Raw genomic sequence first — 23,910 nt, forward strand, 5'->3', positions numbered from 1 at the left:
CCATCATTTGAAGATAGAAGGGAAGGAGAGGACATTTTTGAAAGTAAGGTAGAGAATGAGAGTTAAACATATCTGAGAATGAACTCAACTATAACTTTTGATTCTAAGAAAAAAGGATTTCTGTAACACCTTTAGTGAGCGAGAACATTCTTGTGCACAGTCAGATGCTTTCCACAAGGCATCCTGGGCAAATATCTGTCCTATTACATCATTACAGTGAATGAACAGCCAGTGGTTTCTGTCCTATTTAAGCATGTTTTCATCTAGGAAAATCTAAACTTTCATACTATACACAATTTCAAAGTTGGGTTAATTCAGTTTAGGGGCATCTTCATACAGGCCACCAGACTAAGAAATCATTTTGCCTGACTTACTGATCTGCATTTCAGTAATTGCTATTTCAATGCTTAATATACCTGCAATAATAAGGAAAACATGACATTTGGGTTTGCATATATTTAGACTCAAAACTTATTTTTAAGTTTTGCATCTTTAACATGTTTTTAAACATCAGATTTTACTTATTTCTTCTGTCAATTGATCAAATACACAGGGAAATGAGGATCAACTGACTTTCTTTATTATTATTATTAAATGTTGTTATGATTTATTCCGATCTGTAAAACCTTTATTGCAGGGGTATATCCCCAGATCCTCTGACCTAACAACTCACATTAAACTTTTTGCATAAAGGTCTGGAAAACCTGTTATTCATCCTTAAGTACCGCCTCGAGGCAAACTCGCAGTAGCATGGAGGTCAGAGCTGTCTTGGGTGCATTCTGTCCCTGAAATGTGAATCCTTCTCATGGAGTACTGGCCAGGTGAGGCTTGGGTCTCACCGAGATGGGATTGCAGCCTATTAGGATGTGCGTGGCCTTTGCATAAGAGGACCACCCATGAAAACCATCCACCAGGCTTTTGGCTCCACTCAACCTAATTCTAGACTATGGAGCAGGTGCCAAGAGAGGTTTTGGAGGGTAAGAGATAAACTGGAGATATGGAAAAAACATTACCTGAGGAAACCTTCAGCTTATATATATTAGGGTTCCATTCTTACTCTCTCCCTTCATCCCTCCTTCCTTCCCTCCCTCCCTCTCTCTCTTCTTTCCTCCCTCTCTCCTATTTGATTTTTTCATTAATCTTAGGTAGTTCTTAATGAAGAAGGTCTGTGATAAAGCCATTCATTTATTCATTCAATGAACAGTAACTATGAACTGTTAGACTCTGTGCTAGAGATACAGACGCTCTTACAAATAAGAAAATCCCTGCCTTCAAGGAACTTGTAGTCCAAAGGGGTCACAGACAAGAAAATTAACATTTTTGGCAGAATGCATAATGTACCCCAGGTGTTAGTTGGGACCTCCTGGCCTCTTGAGATCTGGTAAAGATTAGCAGCACAAAATTCCCATTTCATGTCCTTTTGAAGGGCAAAGCACGCCTCCAAGATTCCTGTTGCATTTGTAGTCAGCTCTGCTCTGATTCCTGCTTGCTGATGTACTCTGCATCTTGTAGCTGTTCTTTTATCTCTGTGCTGACATAAACCCACGCTTGAGACACAACTCCTTGTCTTCTAGTCTCTCCCACACCCCCCATCTGCCTCTCCTCCTCCCACACAAAGCAAGGAAAACAAGGCTGATAATATGCTTCAAAACTTGAACTGTGAGTTTTGGGGTCATGGGAGAGCATAGCAATAAACTTCAAATGACAAAGGGCACGTTACTGTTACAGGTCCACGTGGTCCCCCCATCACCAGGGCTTCCTCACTGTCTGCTTCACCCCATGGAGCACCCAGACTTCTGCCATCTTCTCTTCTGCCTCCTGATTCTCCTCCTCATGCCATCCCCCCTGCGTTGCATTCTGCCTTTCCCTCACACTCCTGCTCTGGGATAGTCTTGCTCCCTATTATGCAGAGGAATTCTGTTCTCTTCATGTACCTCCAGATTCTAATCCAGGCCCATTTCATTCATACCTAAATCCATCCTGGTGCTCAGGCAACGGGCCTTTCCTGTTCTAGAATCCACTCTTTTCTTATAGAAGGCAGTTGTGGTTGCATATACTATCTTTTCTTCTCCTTTACATGTACTGATTCACTTATCCATTCATTCAACAATATTTGCTGGATGTCTGCTGTTTATCAGGTACCATTCTAGGTGCTAGGAATAAAACTGTGTAAAGATAGGCCCAGGTCCTGTCCTCATGGATTTATAGTCCGAGAAGTATGTCCAAGATGCTATGAAGAAATAGAGAGGCTCTATGTTATTATGGGATAGGATTGCAGGTCATGGAAAGCTAAGTCTAACAGAACAAGCAAGATTAATCTAGGTGGATCAGAGGACAGCAGTTCAGACAGAGGGACTCAATGACAAAAGCTAGCTATGAAGTTCTCTACCATTCATTTGGGCTCCTGGGATGAAAAAGGAAACAGAAAATGTGGTTTATTTCCATCCTCTCTCCCTCTAGCTCCCATACCTCAATACTCAAGCAATACCTGTCAGGTCGAATTGAAGTATGAGCTCTCTAGGGAACAAGAACAGGCATATCTCCCTCCCCTTTTCAGTTTCACGGTGGAGGCAACAGATAGGAGAGGCCTGTTTACACTGGTTTCTCTTCCCCAGAGGCTGGGCCCCTGGAGCACAGCTCCCTCCTTATAGGCAGATCCCAGGGGAGGAGCTTCTTTGCCTCTTGCCTGGAGAGGGGAGGCTGAGGCCGTGGTGTGGCTGGAGGGTTTGGTCATGATCATAAAGAGCTGTGAGATTTGGGATTGGACCTCAGGGCTGCCATTAGTCCATATGGAACATTTATGCAAAACTAAAAATAAATATCGCTGCTTCTTCTGGGATCGTGCAACCCAAAGCCAGGGTGCAGGGCTTGGCAGGTGCAAGATCCCTGCACCACTTCCCCTTGTGCAGGGTGCAACCTGAACACATGGTGACTCAGTTTGTTCCAGGTTCAATAGATTTTATAAACGTGGGTTGAATAGATTGATGGGGTTCTTATAGGACCTGAATCCACTGATCCACTTGAAGAGTAGGTTCTTCCTCACAAAGCTCTGAATGACTAGCTGATAAAATGGTAGTGTTTAAGGCACTGTACCTCAGAATAGGTACATCTTTTTCCTCTTTCTTATCCAGTTACTTAAAATAACAGTACTATTGGTTAATCTTATTGAGCATACTTGATATGTTCCAGTACTGCGCTAAGTCATTCACAGAGATTAATTCAATGAATTCTTATGACAACCCTATAACCTAGGTGAGTATTTTTATTTCTTTTTAAAATTTCAGAAAACAGAAGCGTAGGGGTTTGAACTCGGCTAGTAGGTGGGTTTTAACCTAGAGCCCATTTTAAGTGTCACTCTATCCTATTTCCTTTGCCTTCCCTCCTTCCCTCCTTTCTCTCCTCTCCCGGTCTCTCTCTCCCCTAAACCAAACAAAACTTTGCAGAGGAGCCATGAAAATAAGGTATTCATTGAGTTTCCAGATAATTCTACAATTGTTCTTTAGCTCTGACATTCTCTGAGACTGAGTTTTCCAAACAAATAGCTTCCCTTTGTTGTTTGGAGCGTGCCTAAGAGCCAGAATTCTAAAAATCCTGGCTTCGCTTCAGGATTCCAAACCAGCAGGTTGTGCCCAGAGCGTAATCCTTGCTGGGGGTGAATTCAACACACAAGAAAGCAAAGCTCCACTTGGTTCTGCTGAAGGCTGTGGGGCTTCTCTGGTCACCCCAACCGAAGGCACACTGGGGAAGTCCTCATCTGTGCTCTTTTCTAGAGAACCATTTGCCACTGGGGAGAAGAACAATAACTGACAGTTTCTGTACAAAGAGTTCCGTGTTTCCTATATGTTTTTGGCAGATCTCTGGTTAATTCCTTTAGGGATTAACCATCTCCACAAGATGCCATAAGATATACAGCATGGTAACTAAAGTTTGTAACACCAGAGCCTCTAAGGAGGTGTTCTCCTTGACTTGGCTTTGAAAAAAACCCTTATACCTTAAAAAAATTTAGAGTCTATTTAAAATGTGGACCTATCCGTGCGCCTTTAACTCTTGTTAGAGAATGTGATGTAACAAAGATACACAACTAATTCATAAATGTCTAATTTTGGTGAAAAATATGTAACATCTAATATATTAACTTCCAAATAAGATAACCTAGTGTTCTTGGTTTTTAGTTTCCAAAGACTCCTTGAGCATTTCCTTGTTTGGCCTTGAAGGAATTTGCTCTGAGTTCTCAGCCTGGCCCTTGACTTGCTGCAAGACTACAGACTTAGAACAAAGCAGGCAGAGAAGCCAGCAAGTGAAAATGAAAGTAGGAGGCCCTGGCCCCGAGGCTTAGCGTGTGTTCCTTAAAGAAAGAAGTTGCCGCAGGGTCAGGAAAATGTCACTGGCGGCCATTGAACTTGCTATTGCCAGTCAGACCTCATGTGTTCCAGATAGATCAACAAAGTCCAGAGGCAAAATGTTTCAGTGTATCTGTTACAACAGCGTCCTGGCTTTGCTGAGCTGTCTTCTTTCCCAGAGGTTATTGTCTCACCGTCAGCCATTTAACCATTTCCCCTGATGTTGACATTCCTAACTCAGTAGGGAAAGTGAGTGACACATTTTCCAGATTGAACCCCAGGCTTTGGAAGGTCACAGCTCAGAAAGGATCAATAGCCAGTTTCTGTCCCATTTGTGAAATTTCTAACCATGATACAGTGCTGGGGCATGCCAGGAAGGAAAGGGGACTGGATTTGCTTGGGTTTGCTGAGGTTAAAAGGGCAGTGTCTTCTACTTACTCCTAATGTTGGGGTTGGAGAGTGGTGGGGTCTTACTCTTGAAGATCATAAAACATATATTGATTTGCTATAGGTAGAGAAATTTTTAAAATTTCAAATGTATAATGTTACTGGGATTATTTTCTCCTCATCTGTTGAAAACAAACTTTTACAGAGACGAGATAAGACTGAATTTGAACATGACTACATTTTGCAGGTGAGGATTCCTAGACCTTTGAACTTGAGAAAAATATCAGAAGTCACAAATCTAAGTATTCTGAAATATCGTGTGGCAAAATAAAAAAACTGTAGGATGAGAGGAGTGAGGAGACCACAGTTCTGATGATTCCTTAGCCTCTATCCAGTTGAGAGAATCCAGTAAAATTCCCAGGTGAGTTAAAAAGAGGAGAGTGGCTCATTAGTTGACCTCAAGGGCCCTTTGTAACTCTCAAATTGTGTGCTAATATAGACACAGCAGTCTGTCTCTGATAGCTTCCCACAGTTTTGCTATCTCCTACACCATCTAGGTAAATTTTAGAGCAAGGTCACCATGCAGTAATACCCTCTGAAACATTTTCCATTATATTAAATTGAACTATAAGTCCCCCAAATACTATATACGTATTTCATTGCACTTCGTAAACATTCTGTATGGGTCCAAAAATGCATCTGAGACTAAAAATGCACTGTCTTTCAAACCACTTACAAGTGTGGTGTTTAGAATGGAAAATACAGTTGTAAGGAAATACGGTTTCTCTCGAGACTATAATAAAAGGTTTATATTATCAATTAACAGTGCTTTCACTGCCCTCTGCTGCCCAAAAGGGAACAGTGGATTTAGAAAACCTTATCTTACATCTGATTGGGGAAGGCCAACTTTTCATTTATGGTCATGATTATTAATGCTTGCTGGCATGTTCCAAGTGTAACACTATCTGACTTGGAAAGTCCCGACAAGGAAGTAGCCAATGGCCTGAAACCAAATAAGCACTGTGTTCTTGTGAGTCAGGATTTTCTAGTCTTCTGGGGTTTCATTAAGTTCTGGGTGTTCTTTCTACAAGATCACTAATATGTGGAAATAGCTGTTTATTTAGAAGTTGATGACAAAGTTTTTTTTTTTTTAAATATCAGTTATTTTTTAAAATATGAAAAACTAGTAGAAACGGCAACAAAACTGATCTTAGAAGAGAACATTGCTCCTTTAGAAAATGGTGTGAAGCTTCATAGAATTGCCTTGAGGGAATCTTCCATTGTTTGCATTTAAATCTTGGGTGCTTCACATAAGGAAAAGATGGAGTGCTTCATAGTTTCAATTACATCTTCTTCTACTTTTAATTAACAACATTAGGTGCCATTTCTGTCCATTCTCTAGGGCTTCTGTTTAATAATGATAGCGAAAATTAATAACTGACACTCGTGAGCCTTCCTGGAGATGTGCTTGTAACTTGTACTCGTTATTCACCTAGCAAAAGCTTTACCTGAAATCTGTTTTACGCCTGAATTATAAATTATTAACAAATTTCATTCACTTAACAGTTATATGTCAAACGCCTACTGTGTACCAGGCACAAACTCATAGATGAATGAACAGCATTTCTGACTTAAAGATGCTCTCAATTTAGTGGGAGCAAAACGTAGATAAACAGATGTCTTACTGAGAAGTTTCCAAATGTTGTGCTCCCAATGGTGCCAATCAAGAGCCCCAGTAATTTGATTGTTTCCCGTTAGGATCCATGACACAGTCACCAGTGACTAATTCTGTCCTGTAGTACTCCTTAATACTCACTAAAAGCTACAAGAACAGGTATTGCACCCCCCTCTGTTTTTTTCTCTATATATCTTTTAATAACTTGATAGCTCTCTTGAACAAGATGCATGCACGCATCTACCCTAACCACCCCACTTACTGTCCAATCACAACTGTGTTTATAAATAATAGAAAGATAAATTTACTTCCAAGTGCAGATGACCTTATTGTGTTGTTAGAAATCTGGAGGGCTCACAATAGAAAATCGGTCGCGCTATATCCAATTGTTGCAAAAACAGAGAGCTACAAATCCAACACTCAAGGGCCAAGGTGGGTGTTTTTGGTGGACGATTCTGACATTTAACTAGCTAGGAGTCAATCAACATATTTAACAAGTTAGTTTATCTGGTTACTAAGAGTATGTTTTGAAAACATAAGGAATGCACATGGGGCTTTGCTTGAAGTCCTCAAATGTCACATAAGGAATACACAGGCAGTTATTGCTCAATGTCAAGTGCTTTGATAAAGTTTTTCATTTTGTTATGGTCAAAGTAGGCATTTAGTTATATTTGCTTCAAAATTTTTCTGGGATTAAATCCTTGAAATCATACTGTATGGTGTGCAAGTGGGGACCTTGGTTGTCTTTCTATACATATGATTCCTGAATGGAAACCCCAAGTTTCTTCTTGAGAATCTTAGCCAAGCCCTACCTGTCTCTACTGGCCACCCTGATGCAGAAACAGAGTGGCCTTCTGTTTGAGCAACTTCTTTCGGTCTCCTCCATCCTAGGGCCAATGTGGTTCTTCAGCTAGTTGCCTCATAGAACTTGGAGGGGAGGGTAACATCTAACTACCGCCCCTCATACTTACCAAAAAGTTGGTTGATGGAAACTGTCTACACTAAGAATATTTTTTTAAAGTTTCATGAAATTAATGGTTTTTTATGCCATAAGCATGTTGTGAAATTTTAGGGGGCAATAATTAGTCATCCTCTTCTCCTTCTTTTAATTTCTGAACAAATTAAGAATAGACCCGAGTTAGACAGATGGAGTCCCCCCAAAAGATCAGCCTTATTATTGGTAAAGTTGGCTTGGAGAACATGGTTCGACCTCTGACCACATCGGGCTTTCTACAGGTTGCCTTCATCTTGGAAGCATTTGCATGTGCAGGGAAAATAGTCCTACCGAAGAGTTCTGGGTAGTGCTTTAGAACTCCTTGTCAGTAAATGAATGAATGAAGCAATCGATCAGAAAGGTGACTTCTGCTTTCCTCAAGGGAACTCCAATATAAATTCCAGAGTACATGGAATCTTCTTTATTTTGACCCCTGATGACTCTTTGCCTCTTTGGACTTGCCAGCTGTTAGCACTGGCGGAGGTGGTGGAAAGCTGGAGGGGCTTTCAGTCTGAGCACTTTCTGGTGCCAGCAAGAGGTCCCATCGACATCTTTTCTTCTTCCTCTTCTCCCTTCGTCTTCAAATATGACGTTATTCTCTGAGGTGAAGGTGAACATTGCTTTCTGAGATTTGCTCAGTGCTTTAAGCCAGCTGTTTGGGCTCAAGTAGGATTAATTTAAGTACCAGCTGCTGTTTAGTGACTTACTCTAATCAATCAACAGATATTTATTACGTGCCTTTTAAGCAGAAAGCAAAGAAAAAAGCAAAACAAACGCATGACTCTTAAGAACAGGGAGCCAGATCCTACTGATGGTTGTGTTATGTCAGTGTTTCCTGACAGCAGAGGACTGAAATGCCTGTCTCAAAGCTCCCAAATGTTCAAGGCTTAGAGTAGCACTCACATCCCCCCTTCCCTTTAGGTTTTACCTTCAAATTATCAATTTTACTCACAATAAAGATGGACTGGACAATGTGACTTGGACCTGAGGCCAAAATAGCACTTCCTTTTAGGGAATTAACATTTATTAAATTAAAGTTACTTGGCCTCTGGTGATGGGCTGACCTGACTCATCCATTTGCAGACAAGACTGCTGGCATGGGGAACAGGGCCTACGTGGGGAAAGTTTGCTTACTGCCTGGATCTTGAAGCATAGGTGAGCCCACTGCCAATGAGAACAGCCAGCCCAAGAGAGTAAGAGAAAGGACTGGCCATCACTAACTTTTCAATTCAATAACCATAGACCTTAGAAAAAATCATGCCTCAATGGCTTTTAGGCTCTCCACCAATCAAATGAGCTACTCTTCCCATGGGTGAAGTGACAGGAGACATCCAGAAGTATTATGTTGTCTCTTCTGTGAGAGGAATGGAATTTCCCTTTTTGAGAAGGTATGAAAGGGGAATAATGGTCTCCCCAACACCAAATTATTCTACAGGGGTCGACCTCACAGAACAGTCCTGGCGAGCTTCATGGTGCTCTGCAAATTGTCCTGCACACCACTGCAGGTTTGCATGTAGAACTCGAATTCATCTCTGCAGAAATTCTGATGTAGGATTTATCCCGATTTTTTCTGATTGGAAGGCCCCATCAGAACATAAAAGAAAGAAAGAAGACAGAATAATATTTACCATACATACAAAAAGAAATCTAAACCTGCAAGCAAAATATGATCCCCTTATGTTTCCCATTTGGGAAAATAAAATATTTTATATGTATTTGTCCTTCCTTCTCCCCCTCCCAAAATTCAGGAGCTAATTTGTCCTAAGTAACTCATAAGGAAGCCTAGTAAACTATCTGTTAGGTGCTGACTCCAATTCTTTTCCGTCACTTCTAGTGTTCTTCTCCCAGGATTGTCGTCAGGTTGAAAGAGGTTTCATAGGTGAGAATGTTTTGCCTGTTGCCTGACATTTAAGGTCGCAAATCTCTGGGTTTGAATCCTGGCCCTCCCATATTCTAGCTCTGTGACCTTGGGCAAGCCACTAAAAATCTCTCTGAGGCTGAGTTTATTTTTCATCACAGGGGAGTGCTTAATAATTTTAATACTTTTTCTTTGAATCTTAGAAATGAATTAGATATCACAGAATCAGAAATATGTATTTTGTAAGCTGACTGTCCCCACCAGCCTCCTGGCGTCTCCTTGCCTACACTGTATTTTGCAGGCAGCAAGTAGAGTGGGAAATATTTGAACTTTAGAGTGGAACGGCTATGGGTGGAAATTTCTGTTCTACTGTTGATTAGCTGTGTGATCATAGGTAAATCATCTAAAAGGTCTGATTATTTTACTGCACTGAAAAAGAGAATCACAATGAGAAAAGAGACCTATATTCAGATTCATATCTTAGAGAAGGAAATTCGAGTACATCAAATGTCAGATTTCTTGCTGCATTTTAGAAAGCAGTTTATATATTACGGGAGGTCTTCATTTCTTCAATGATTCACTCACTTGTAGGGCATACCTGTATCCTAAGTTTGTGCACAGGCACACACACACCTCGCTCACACAGGTTCAGCTTCCTTTCAGGGTGTTCGGATTTCTCTGAGAAGGCCCCAGCACGGTGCCAATGATAACTGGCAACTTCTCTTACCGTGATGAGTGGTGAAGGGTTAATCCCAGGACCTGTCAGGTTTGGCCAATTACCATAAAAATTTCCCGTCATCAAATGTAAATATGTGTCCTGCCAAGTACTTCCCACTTACTTTTTAAGCTTTGTGTTTTTCATTAGAACTTTAATCCATGTGTGCTGAGTTATTTACTAAACTCAGAATACTCTTGGGCAAATGCCGGTTCATATCTAAAAAGTTCCATCCCTGAAAAAGAACCCCCGTAAACATCCACATTTTTTTCTTCCTTCCTTTTATTTTTTTAGCCACAATTTTGAATTTTAACTAGGATCAGAACTAAAAGAAGCCTAGTTTGGTCCTGAAGTTGCATAAAAGGTATATTGACTATGCCAATCAGTAGCTTCTGTACCTATAAGCTAAAAGAACCACACCGAAAGAAGAAGTCTGCCATCACTCGATATATTTTTAAAGGGCAAATTCTGTATTGACCTATTTTAAGCTTCTTCCTTCTTCACAGAAAGGCAAGTCAAGTATTAATGTTCCCGTTTTACAGCTGAGGACACTGACAGAGACAATCAACAACTTGCTTCTCTTGGTCACATGATAAACATTTTGGAAAGGAGAGTTGAGAATGAGAGTTAAACACAGCTGAGAATTAAACTCAGATAATTTTTACCTTTGATCTGAGGAAAGAGGCATTTCGACAATAGCTTTAGCGGGAGAGTACGTTTTAGTGCCAAAGGGTATCAGCTGTTGCTAGGGGCGTCTGCAGCCTTTCTCAGTGGGGCGAGGTGGGAAATGCACACACAGGCATTATGTCATCAGGGCTCTCACGCACCAGAGGTTCCCTACTTAGTTACAGTGGTGGAGCTTTATAGAGCCAAGTTATATAAGAGGTTTTCTTATTTATGAATATTCAGCCCATTTGTAACTCCCTTGCCCATCTTTGGCCGCTGGCCCAGTAGAGGCCCAGAACCCGGAATACTGTGTAAAGCTGTGGACTTCTTGCCAGATGAGGTTTGAGTTCCCTCATCACATTTATGACTTCCACTCCCACATCTATCCCATACTGGTATGTTTAGCTCTGAGCTCCCATTTGCCTTCCTGTCCCGTTTCAACAATTCAACTAATTTCAGCACATCCCTCTGCTTGAATACTGACTCCAATATAATCAGTGCTATTACTCAAGCATCTTGGAAAGAGAGCTGGGGTGTTCAAGTCCTTTCCCAATATTTTGATTTCCCTTCCTAGATTCCTTGTTTCTTCCAACGGTACCCCCCTTATTATGAATTTGCAGTCATCCTTGAGTTCTTCTCTATAAATCCAGTCTCACTGAGTCTATAGTTTTTGCTTCAAATTGTCTCTTATCTCCTTCCTATGGGTTATTACAAATAAACTCTAATCCAGGCTCTCATCACTTCATGTTTGCACGGCTTTAATGGTTTCCTAGTCTCTCTCTCTTCAGTCTTCTCTCCTCCAGTCCATCCTGCACACTGACTGATCTCCCTAGTGCTTAAAAACCAGTAACAATTTTTCATCGCTACTGGGTTATATCCAAATATCTCATCCTGGCATTGAAAACTGTGTTTAGTATGGTTCCACCCCACTAATCCACCTTTACTTTCAACCACCTGCCACACACACCCTCCCACCCTTGTTAGGTCAAGCTCTACATTTCTCAAGAGCACACTGTGCTTTTCCCACCACTATTCTGCCATACTTACACTGTGGGCCACACATAGCCCAGGGATAGGGCCAAAGGAGCTAGACAAAGACCTGCACATGGAATGATAAACAATATGGGAGATAGATGCCCAGATCTATCCAATACTAGTACTAGAAGGAAGACAAGTCTAACAAGTAGAATAGTTTGAGACAAGTATGGGAATAGAAAATTGGATTAACCTGGGCAAACAATTCCTTTCAGAAAAAGCCCAAGTTCAAGAGTGGGAATGGACTGGTATAGGAATGACAGACAGAGATGAAGGATCCACAACATCCATTCTGAGAAATCTAGGGATATAGACAAACGCACCTGGGATATCTACGAACAGGTGGTCATAGAGTCCAAGTGCTCAGATGAAATCCAAGTGCAAGGCTTGCAGCCCTGGGAGGAGGAGGAGGTATGACAAGGGCAAGAAGAGACTCCCATCCTAGAGGAACTGGGTTATCACCCAGTTTATCAAGGGCAGGATTAAGTCACAAAGAATAAGACAAGCAGGAATATAGTTACAAGATTGGTTCTCTAAAACAAGGCAGAAGCCTAGTTGTCAAAACTGGGTCACCTGATCAGAGCAAACCAGCATCAAGTGACCCAGTCCTGTGCCCCCAAAATCACAGGGCTAAGAATATGTGTTGCAGAGCCTGAGAGGGAATCTACCATAGTAAAAGCCTTTGCACTTGAATTTTCATTCTCCTGAGACTTACTGTATGATTGTGTGCAAGTTCCTTAACTTTTGTTAGCTTCAATTTCTTCATATGTAAAAATGGGGAAAATAATAAATATTTCAGATTTGCTATGATAATTAAATCGTGTTCTGTGATGCCTGCCATTTAATAGTAGGCTTCCTGCCCTCTGCTAGAGCTTCTGAAATCTCTCCTGCCCAAGAAAAGGACTGATCCTGGTGGCTGAGGTGCTGCTAAGCCTGTGGGTGGGGTGCAGCCATTCCACTGATGGTGGGGAAGAGCCTAGAGGTGAGAAATCAGGCGTGGCCAGACTCCTCGCCAGGATGCCTTCCTTCCTCCCTCCTTCCTCGTCTGTCCTCCCACCTCCCTCCTTCTGCCTCTCATCTCTACCAATCTTGAACATGACTCATTCTCAGCACAACCTCACCTCTTCTGTGAAGCATCAGCCCTGCTGTAGCGATTTCTCCATTCTTTTAGCCCCTTCTGGAGGGGCATCTTGTTAATTAGTGCTTGATCACGTGTAGTATTAGCAATCCTAGTTTTGGCTTCGTCCAAGTAAATCCCTAAGTTTCATGGCACTGCCATTTGTAATTTTGCAAAGACGTGACTTCCACTCAGGAGTTCTGCAAAGCTGGTTTGAGGTAGTGGGTCACTAGCCAAGTGAGTGAACCCAGCAAATCGACCCCCGCCACAGTCCAACACAGTTCTGATAGTATCAAGTTGTTGCTTGACTATTTTAGGAGGGAATTACGTGCCATTGTGGAATTGGAGGATTGGAAATTTTCTAACATCTCTGGATAAATTCCTTGAAAATATCAATAGCTTACAGTATTGTAATTTATTGATTTTAGTTGTCTCTTGTTCTTTAGCCAGATTTACCCAACTAAAGTTCAAGCTTCTCTATGAATGGGCCAAGTCTCTTCTTTCTCTTGGTTCCCCTGCAATCCAGCCTAATGTTGCCTTCATAGTGTGCACTCAATCTGCAGTTGTGGATTGACTCAATGACTACATCTTGTTTAATTTTTGGAATGGTAGGTAGTTTTCTTTACGTAGTTACATCTAAAATAAAATATGACATTTTCCCTAACATAATAAAAAGGGAAGTAAAACACAAAAGAGTTGAGTCTGATACTTATGTTTTGAGAAGGAAAGCATGACAAACTATTTGCAGGGAAATTTTGTCTACACGTCCTCCTTGTCACCAGTTGGCTTATGAATAATCAGTGATTTCTATTACCTTGTTCTCTTCGTGGACTATGTATCTGTAGTCTGATGGATTGTCCACCTGTTCTGATGATTTGCTGAAATGGAGAAACATTCAGCCTCATTTATGGAGTAATGATTATCAGTACCCAATCACGTCTCCCTACTTCCAGATTTCTTTTACGTTCTTTTTAAAAAAGTTTTCTTTACTTTGGAAAATGATGCCAGGACTTTATGGCTAATCATAGGTACAGATATACGTGCATATGTCGCACCAGATGCTCCTGACATTACACACACATATATTTAGCCAATCTGTTGGAAAGTGGCCATGTATAGGACTCTAACCTCTTCCTCCCTGTCCGACTCGTTTTACCCTATGCAGTGGCCTCCAGTTGAATTTTTTTTCAATAACCCCCTCACCCACCTGCCCACATACACATTCACACACCATTTCCAATACCACCCTCTAGCTCAAACCGTCATCATTCTATGGCTGGACTAATGTGAAAGTCCTCCAGGGGCATTTCTGGATTAGTCACTTTCCCTTCAAATCATTCTGTGTTTTGCTTCCATGTTTGCAGCCCCATAACACTTCTCACACCCTCAGCACCAAAGACAAACACCTCTGTAATATAACTCCAACCTTCCTGTCAGAGTCACCTTCTTCCCGATGTAGCCAGTACTCACTAGGAACTGCTTTATGACATAGCTGTTCACACACATCACTTTTTACTAGATTGTATGCACTTTGTGGGCAAGGACTGTGCCTGGCCCTTCTTCGTATTCCCGCATTGTTTACTTCAAAGCCTTCACTGTAGTATGTGCTCAATAAATATTTGTTCACTGGATGAATATTCTCTCACTATCTATCTTGCATTTCCCCCACAATAAGGGGTTTCAATAGAGACATCTATTGGGGGCGTGCAAATTGGGCCTCAGAAATTTATGTAACTATGAATTATAATTCGAGCAATCACTTTCATAAATTATAGTTTCTCTGTAGGTTGCAGATGGTGGTTTGAAAACACCAAGAGGAAAAGACATTCCTTCTGCACTCACTCAGCATAGTTGAGCTAGAACAGTGGACAGTTTGTGATTCTGAGCCCTTGGTCTGTTGTTTAATCGATATCCCGTGTTATCAAGAAAGAAGATTGGAGCCCAACTATCATTCATCCACATGTATCATCTTGACTTAAACACTAAAGAGGAAAAAACACTCTGGGTGGTTGAGAAATAAAGTTGTACACATTTTATATTGTATCCTGTTTTGAAGCTAACTTAAAAGGAAAACTCCTGGATGAAAACAAATCATATTAATTTAATTAATTATGGATGCTAATAATAATGATACATAAACCCATGTACATTGTAGTAAAACCTCTTCCTCTGTTTTCTGAAAATCTTGATTTTTTCAATTCTTTATAGTGTATTTTTCTTTTTGGGACCCACTCAGACCTTACCATATATCTTCTTGAGACAGAGTGAAAAGAGTTGTTATGCACTTTATTTTTTCCAGACCGTTCCTCAACTGTGGCATCCATTTTCAGGCCGGCTTGCCTATAGAGTGTAACCGTATTTATGCACATGTCCACATTCCTCCAACTGTCTGGGGTTCGCTGGGTAGGTTTTACCTAGCTCCTTCCTTGACCTCCGTCCTCCAGGGAGCCGTGGGACCACAGTGGGCCATACTCCTTCCTGCTTCCCCTCTCTTCCAACGCACACATGCCATCACTCTAGAGTCATATTGGGCTCATTTTATAGGGACCATCACCATTCAAAGCATCTGTCCCTATTTCAGTATAACCTAGCTGGAAAGGAAAGATGTATAGACCCTCTGATGCAGGGGTTTTCAAATTCTGGTTTATAAATGGATCAAAGTGGGCCTGCTTTGCTTGAAGGGGGAGGGAAGATGGACCCTGTGTCCTGGCGGTAGCTTGTGAGGCACACCCTCTCCACATATCAGTCTGTAAACCACTAATCCAAGCTTAATGTCACAGTTTGAAGATGAGGAAACTGAGCCCAGAAAGGTTAAGTTACTCACTCATGATCACATTAGCAGTTTGTGGCAGAGCTGATCCTAGAGCTCAGGTTCCTAAGCACAGGGTCCTTTCCAGGGCTTTCCCCACAGCACCAGATAACCGCTAGATAAAGAAACTCATTTCTACTCACTGGACCAGCTCAGTTCATCTCTGTACCTAAAAGCGGTGTACGAGAACCAGTGCTCTCCTTGCTGAAAATCTTTTATTGTTGAAGGAGATTCACAATTAACCGAAATCACCCAAAACACCACAGTGTGATGAACCACAAGGGACAGCCCAGCATGTGATTTTAGCTGGCCCCCCTGCTCCAGGATGTGCTCTAGCTGAGTAGCCTAAAGCCCCGCGGCCATCCTGGCTCATGAGCCCTGCCCAGAACAACCCGCAAGTCCTGAGTCCACTGTCCCTTTGATGGGTGTTCTCGTCCTTTCTCCACAACAACCGGGGAAGCTAACCACAGGCATTAGAGGGCCTTGATGGTGGCCAATTAGAGCGGAGCCCCCACAGAGTCCCATTATGGGGCATTCACATGAATACCCTCCTCCACAGTGATCCTTGTGATTAATGTAATCACCATAATTACTGACCCCCTCTTGAGAGCCTTGGCCACAAGGAGAAGAGTGGAATGTTTTCCCTGAATGCATTGATAAGCTGTATGTCCTTAATTGCGGAATATGGTGTCAAGAGTTCTGATGAGGGGGTTGCCCTGGAGGAGCTGAGGATTGGCCCCGAAGGCCTAAGGGAGCCAGTTCAGCTTATATCCCACAGCTCAGTCCCCACAGCCACATGCCTGCAGCCAACTATAATTAACAAAAACAACTGTGTGGCTGCTGCTCTTGTACTTTTTACTCCAACACCTTTTGAAGGAATGTTGGCAAATAAAGCCTTCCTTTTTCCCTCATGCCTCTCAGACTTGGCACATAATAATTTTTTTTTAGGTGAGAAGTTACTGCTTAAGTCAGACAGGCCTGGTTGGTACCCATTTCCACCCAGAAAAAATAGTTGACTATTCTCAACCCAGACCGCTTGAGGGCAGCATAGCCTTAGGAGCACGTGTTTTGACCAACTACTGTGCAGCGTGAGGAAGAAATATGCAGTGTGGGCTTCGCTCACGCATTCCAGTAATTCAGGGAATAAAACCATGAATAACGAGGAAACGCTCCCTGCGAGTCATCTCAAATTTAAGGATAAAGGAATAAATGTCTAATTTTCAATGTGCTTACATCGTTTTCTTGTATAACGTGATTGCTTGAGACAGGCATAATGTAAACCATTCATATAAGGAGGGATTTAAAACTGGAGCACTATCAAAAATAAAAAGTCCAGGGCAGTATAAAAACGAAAAAAGCTAAACTAAAATATCACCCACAATTAACCTGGGAACAAAGTCACGGAAGGGTTTGCAGGTCCTTATGCTCTTCTTGGGAGCATAACCAACGTGTCCCCACTATAACTTCTTTTAAGCTGAGCTAGAGCGCTGCCTCTGTGCCTTTCTTCCATCTTTCGGGAGGCAATCCAGAATGGACAAGAGAAGATGAAGGGAAGAGGTTTTGGACGAAAAGGCAGAGGAGGAGGAAGGCATCACACACTGTCCTTGGAGAACCACCAAGTGATCACTAGGCAGATAACGTCTACATTGACCCACATCACAGGGAGGTGTACTGGCTCCACTCATCTCCAACCCCTCCCCAACAAATTGTTTGTAAATGCCTTTTGGTAGTTTTCACAGGATGCTAATAAACAAATCGCAGTTGTTCAGCCTAGTGTGATAGAGATATTTAAGTTCTCTTTCCAAATACCACTGCATAAGATATCTAAATAGCAGAGACCAATGACTGACTCCCAGAAACCTGTCTGGAAGGCACTCTCTGCAGTCCTTCCTTTGCTTTTCTTTATGGGCTGCAGGCAGAATACAATAGTTCTTGGACACATTTCCTGGGTTATTTGAACAGGCCAAACTCTTACTTTAAGCACAGTTCTTTTGAGATTGTGATTGTTGGGGAGTATTGGGGGAAAGATCTGGAAGCTAATGAAAGTGACTCATATGAGTAGCTTTCTTAGTTCAACCTCAGTTGGACCTTCAGTGCCTCTTGAAAATCTTTCCTTTCATCACAAGTCAATATCCTATCAAATTCCTTTCTGTATTTTTTTGCAAACTTCCCAAACCAAACTCCTTCCGCTTAGAGCAGGGAGGTAACCTCAGAACTTTGCTGAGACCGCCAAGGTGATAAGGCGTGAACTCCTTAGCTTTCTTCCCTTCCTTTCAAATTTCCCCTCAGTCTCTTCCAGGAGCTCGTTCCATCAAACATTTCCCCACTCCACCCTTTCCTCTTCAACTTTTTCCCCTACATTTGTGGAAAAAGTTCTTTCTCTACCTTATTCCTCTTTTCAGCGCTTACCCTTTCTCTCTCCGTTCAGGGCAGATTTCTTGAAAGAAAAGTCTAGACCAGGCCTCCACACTTTGACCCCTTCACTCTCTCCCTTGCATTATTCCACAGGTCCCCATCCCCCTTCAGAAACTTCCCTTTAAAGCTCAACAATAATCTACTTACCACGAGGTGGTCCATTGATGTCTTCTCAGCTCGCTCTTTCTGCGTCACATCCCTGTTACCATGGTGATGATATTGACCAGCAATCCTCCCACCCCTCTCGCTTTGAAATTCTTTCTTCCCCTGGAATCAGTAACCCACATACTCACTCTCTGACCACTTCTCCTCCATCTCTTTGGCCCCACTTCTTCTACTTCCCGCTTAAATGTGGGAATTTTTCTGTAATCAGCCCCTTGATCTTCTGTGTGTCCTCCTTTACCAAGCTCATCTAATCTTATGGCTTTAACTACCACCTCTCTGCCCTTGACTCCCTAGTATCTATTTCTCTTCCAAGCTATGTACCTGACCTTCCAATGGAATATTTGTCATGTCCACTTTTATGTGCTGTATCTCAAACAAACATTTCCAAAATAGAACTCATCTTTCCTGCACAGCCTCCCCATCTCCCTGTCCCAAACTAACTCCTCCTTACCATCCCTCAAGTCTCACAGAACGTCATCCTTGACTTCTATTGTGCCATTTGTAAGTTGATTGGACATGGGGAGTAAAGGATTATGAAATGTCTTTCAGAATCTCCCTCATATTCACAGTAACACTACTCTACTTCAAGCCTTCATTTCATCACCTGGGCTTTTGAAATGATCACCAAACTGTTGTCTCTGTCATTAATCTCTCTCTTCCCCTTTCCAGCCCAACCAATATTTGGCCATTAGCTATTTTCCCAAACAGTCCTCCCCATACAAAAGAAACTGGTAACATTAGTTACCTCCAAAATAGATACCTGGAGGACAAGTGGGGGGGGGGAGGGAGAAATTTACATTTATATACCATCTTATTCCTTTAAAATTTTGTGCCCCATGAATATTTTAGCTATTAAGATTAATGTTTGTTAAATATTAAGTATTACCTATTAAATTTAAAAAATAAATGAAATATCCTTTACAGTTACTCTTCTGTTCAAAATCCTACATACGCTGCCTTCAGAACAAAATCGAACTTCATCTTATTGTTCAAAGCTCCCTAAGGTGTGGCCACAGCTCACCTCTCTAGTCTTTTTTGCTCTGCTTTCTGTGTCTGCTCTAATACACTCCACAAGCCGGTCACATGCCCTTACTCTGCATTCTGAGGCTTCCAGGCCTTTGTTTAAACCACGCCCTCTGCCTGAGGTGCCCTACTTCATACCAGATGCAGGCCTACCTCCCTTCCCGCTTCACCTCAGACGCCACCACTTCCGAAGTGCTTTCCCAGATCTCAGCATTTAGAACTCCTCCTTCTCTTCTGTAGGTTTCCTTGATGATTCTGTCAAAGTCACCCTGGGTTTGAAATTGTCTGTGGATGGGACTGTTCTTAGCTGTGTATTTTGCACCCCTTAGTTCAGTGCTTTTCACATAATAGGCTCTCAGTAAATGGTTTCTGAATGTCATTGGTCCTGAGACAATGCAAAATTCAAACTTTGAACTGTTTGGATATGAGGCTCAACGGTGTCTTTGTGTCATCACCGGTGTTTGTCATTGCCATTAAGAAGTGCAAAGCTTGATGGGTTCCCAAATGTGGCCTTCTCTAAATGTGGTCCTAGGCCACCTACTACAGGAACACCTGGAGTGCTTGCTAAAATGCAGATTCCTTGGCTCCAACTGAGACCTGCTGGTCCAGAGTCTCTGGGGGTAGGGTTTGGCAATCTAATTTAAGCGAGCACACTGAGTGATCCTTGTGTATAGTAGATTTTGCGAGCCTCTGCTCCAGTAGGACATAGCAGGGTTCAGGGGGAACCTTTTAGAAGAGAGAAGCCCTGAGGTTTTCAGCCCAATCCCGCTTGTCTGCTCCGTGTTCCTCAGCTTCTGCCAGTCCTTCACCCTGTTGCGCAGCCTGCTCCGTGTGCCTGGCTGTGCCTCGTGCTCCTGGAACAGGGCTCGCCTCTGTCTCTCCTTTCAGGACATTGACAGCTGATCTGTCAAGCTCTGATTCCCTGCAGAGGTTGGTTGGTGTTGGCATCTCTTGATTGCAGCGGGGTGCTTCCGACTTCAACAATAATCTTGACTTTTTCAGTCTTCTCTTCTTTCCTGTAACTGTTGTAGGCAAGTGATTATCTCTCTGTTGTAGACATGAGGATCTTGAGGCAGGAAAATGTTGAGACTTGCCTAAGCCTCTAACATATTAATAGAGTTAACTTTAAAAGCCCTGTCATCCAACTTGGCATCCCCAGTAACCATTTTGTCAATCAGTAAGTCAATCAGTTAATCAACAAGTATTTACTAAATGCCAAACAGGCGTCCATAAGTGTCTTGTTTAACATCTGTTGGCTGGGCTGGGCCCTGAGCAGAACTTGGTCCAGTGACCTCACATTATCCCTGATCTAGGATCTAATTCTGTACCATGCCGTCCACGGTCGGCTGCCTTTATGGTCATGCCAGGTTACTGAGCTATATTTCACACAAACACCACCATTTACTACATAATTCTGCAGCCCTCAATGAAGGTAAGAGGGACAGGGTAGGCCGGCTTCTCTAACGTGACCAGCTGTCTGGCAATCTTAGCTTGACGCGCCTCTGACTCTGTGGGGTTTTCCTTGGACTTCCATTGATTTAAAATTAGAAATTCTGCAGACAATATATGGCTCCACGAAAGAAATCTTTTTCTTCTCCCCTGCCAATGCATAGACACTCTAAACCCCTACCCTCAGCATAAATGGCCTTCATTTCCACAATTTGAAATCCTTTTGTAGGTTAAGATTATTATTTAAACCCGCTCCACAGCCCCCAACCCTATACCCCTTTCCAAAACTGATAGGCAGACTGAATGTTCTCGTGCCACTGACTACATTTACTAACACTTATATTGTCATTTATTTTCTAACAGTCATGGTGGAAACCATAACCAAAACTGTTCAACCCAGTTTACTCTTTTCTACCAGCTTACTTTTTTATGAACCAAAGATAGTAAAGTAAGTTCAGCTTGTTTAAGAATGTCAACTCAAACTGAAATTTCTGTGCCAAGAGTGTCTTATAGGTTATCTGACCTTTTGCCAGGTCATTCAGGGTCTTGAAAATCAGATTTCAACCATCTTAGGTTACCTGTAGGGAATCAGCATCAGAACAAAACCACCGTGGATAAGATCTGAACATTTTTGACCCTCTTTCTTACTTAAATTTCATATGTTTTTAAAAGCAGCCCAAAAACTTGACCCTGATCTCGATTGGCTTTGGTGGTAACAAAGGTATCTATGGGAAACATCCCCCCCATCCCAGGTTTGAGAGGTGATAATGGGCACATGCGGCCCTTTCCACCATCTCCAGACTACAAGGGGGCTGGATTTAGAACTAGTCTAAACCACGTTGGGTGCCAGGGAGCATCATCCTTTACTGAGAGGGATTCTGACCAGTAATTTTACCTCCACATTGTTCCACTCTCTATTTCAGGCTGAATGTTGTACATGCTCTTCCTTTTTCCATCTCATCTAGCCATTAAATAAATGCCCTGGCTGGATCAGAGGAACCAGGAAACAGAACGTTACTCAATGTGCTATTGACATTGCCCCTGAAAGCTTTCAACAACTTCCCCTATCAAATCTCTGAAAGGGCCAGAAAATTCCCGTGAATGGTTATTGTCCATTCATGTGTGTTGCAAATGTGTTCTGCTTCTCACTCAATAAAACCACTGCGGTTTCGCTGAATTGTGCCAAGCAAAGTCTTCTCTGGAGATCTTATTGTCATTATCATTGTTCTAGCTGAAACTGCAAATATATAGAATCTCTAATAAGTTAATTATAGATATCTAAATGGACGTGGGAAAAAGATAATTGACTAGATCCAGTTCACAGAACAAGTTACTAAAGATGGAATAGATGAAGAAATAAAGTCTAATAATTTTCTTCCAGGATTACAATAAAATTTATTTTCTCTTGTAACTTAGAGTGCCCCACCCAAATAACATCAAGGGGAAATTGAATAATATGCTTTTCATTCTTTGGAATTTCACTCTGATTCAAAGATAATGTTGCTTTAGTTATTTTTAACTTTACTTTCTGTACTCATTAAAATACTTAATACGCACCAGAATCTTTGCTTCTAGACTCTTCTCTTCGCTTCATATTGATGCATCTAAGAGTAGAGTAAGCACTCGATCGCTTTTTGAATATACTAGCAGTGCTATTACTATGTTCCATTTTTGTTTTTAAAATATCCGTTTTTATAGTCACTTACTCCACGTCTAGGTGTTTTATATACTTTTTCAAATTCTTCACAACAACCTATAAGGTACATATTTGCGTCATAACTCTACAGAAAAGGAACATGACTCAGAAAAGTTATGTAACATGTGAAGTAGTTAGCTCGGTGTCTGACATGTAACCATTTCTTAATACATATTAGCTAACATTATTATTTTTCCCCAAGGTCACACAAGCCACTAAATGGGTGAATTTGAGTTCAAACTCAAATATAACAGAATGGTTTTGCTACTATACACACGCTGCCTTAATTTTCACACTCGATTTCGTGAGAAGAGTTATTTTAATCCTATTTGAACAGCTAGAGCAAATACTGTGTAAACTATATTTATCTGTCAATATCTCTAACGTTAATTTATGGGTATGTCCACCTGCATGTCTTTTTGTTCTATTTGTTCCGCTTTGGTTTGTTTTAGTTTTCTTTTTAGGTTTTCATATTGCACATTGTCATGTTTTTAAGAAATCCTTTAGACTAAGAGGGAAGCTTTTCTTTCTGGGGATGGGAAGAGGACATTAATGGAGAGGCATATAAATGTGAAATGAAGCAGTCCTGCTCCGGGGAAGAGCAGGGACTTCCCTAAAAGCAGAGGTTTCTCGCACAGCCTTATACAGCGGGTTGAGTGACACCTCATTCTAAAAATAAGACTTGCTTGGACACTATAAGGCGGGACATTTGGATTCTGGTTTATTTCTAACCGAAGTTTTGGAGAGCACATCTAGCGTTTCCTTTAGAAGAGCTCCAACGATATTTTCTCTATCTATGAGTTATTCTGAAGAAAATCTGTAAGGATTTGGGCTTTTATGTGTAAATTAATAAATGACCATAGCTTTCACTTGGGGAGAAGGAAGGAATTCAATTTGCGTTATAATGAAGAGTTCCAGACCCAGACCTCCGGGCCCCTTTCCCTGTAAGTGGAGCTGTTGGGGCTCCAGCGGGCTCTGCCCCAGTACCCGCAGGCATCTCTGCTGAGGTCAGTGGCTGAGGAGCCTCAACAGGCAACGTGCACCCTTCTCTCTCTCTCTCTTTTTTTCTCTCTCCCTCTTCTAATTTCTTTTTCTCTCTCTCCCAAAGTCTAATCACTTCAGTCTTAAGGGCTTCCAACTTTGACAGGAGGTTCCACTTTGATGAAAACTTCTCTAGAAGAGCACTCACTGGCGGTGATGAAGACCAGCAGATCTTGCCATTCCCTTCCTTGATAAAAAAATGAATAAAGTGGTCACACAGAAAAAGAGTCATTGAATCCTGCCAGAGCAAGGCTTTGGGAATGCTTTTAAAGCCATGGAACCAGCGATCTTACCTGCATAATTTCATGTTTACTAGCCTGGTCCGTGTTAGCCTGGCGCTGTGGCCAGGAGACTCTGAGTACATTTGGAAGCACTAGGCCCTGGGTCATGATTATGCCTGTGAGACCCTGTGCCCATAGCCGGGGAGGCGATTGGCAGCTTCTGTGGAGTGAACAGCATGTGCAGAGATTTCTGGAGTGCAAATGGGAATAGCTAAGGCTTTGGCAAGTTTAGACTGACAGCCAG

General features: G+C 41.9%; 1 protein-coding gene and 1 long non-coding RNA gene across 3 annotated transcripts in view; one reads left to right on the plus strand and one right to left on the minus strand.

The window, feature by feature from the left end:
• The window catches only part of SYNPO2 (synaptopodin 2), a 160,711-nt gene that overhangs the window by 67,588 nt on the left and 69,213 nt on the right, over nucleotides 1-23,910 (plus strand). The window lies entirely within an intron of this gene.
• Nucleotides 5,637-18,408, minus strand: LOC124236920 (uncharacterized). The gene is made up of 3 exons (XR_006887877.1): nucleotides 18,159-18,408; nucleotides 13,602-13,665; nucleotides 5,637-8,966 (listed from the first exon to the last, which is right to left on the minus strand). It is a non-coding gene; the product is annotated as an uncharacterized LOC124236920 (long non-coding RNA).

This window comes from Equus quagga, chromosome 3 (assembly GCF_021613505.1).
Source record: "Equus quagga isolate Etosha38 chromosome 3, UCLA_HA_Equagga_1.0, whole genome shotgun sequence".
Classification (NCBI taxonomy): Eukaryota; Metazoa; Chordata; class Mammalia; order Perissodactyla; family Equidae; genus Equus; species Equus quagga.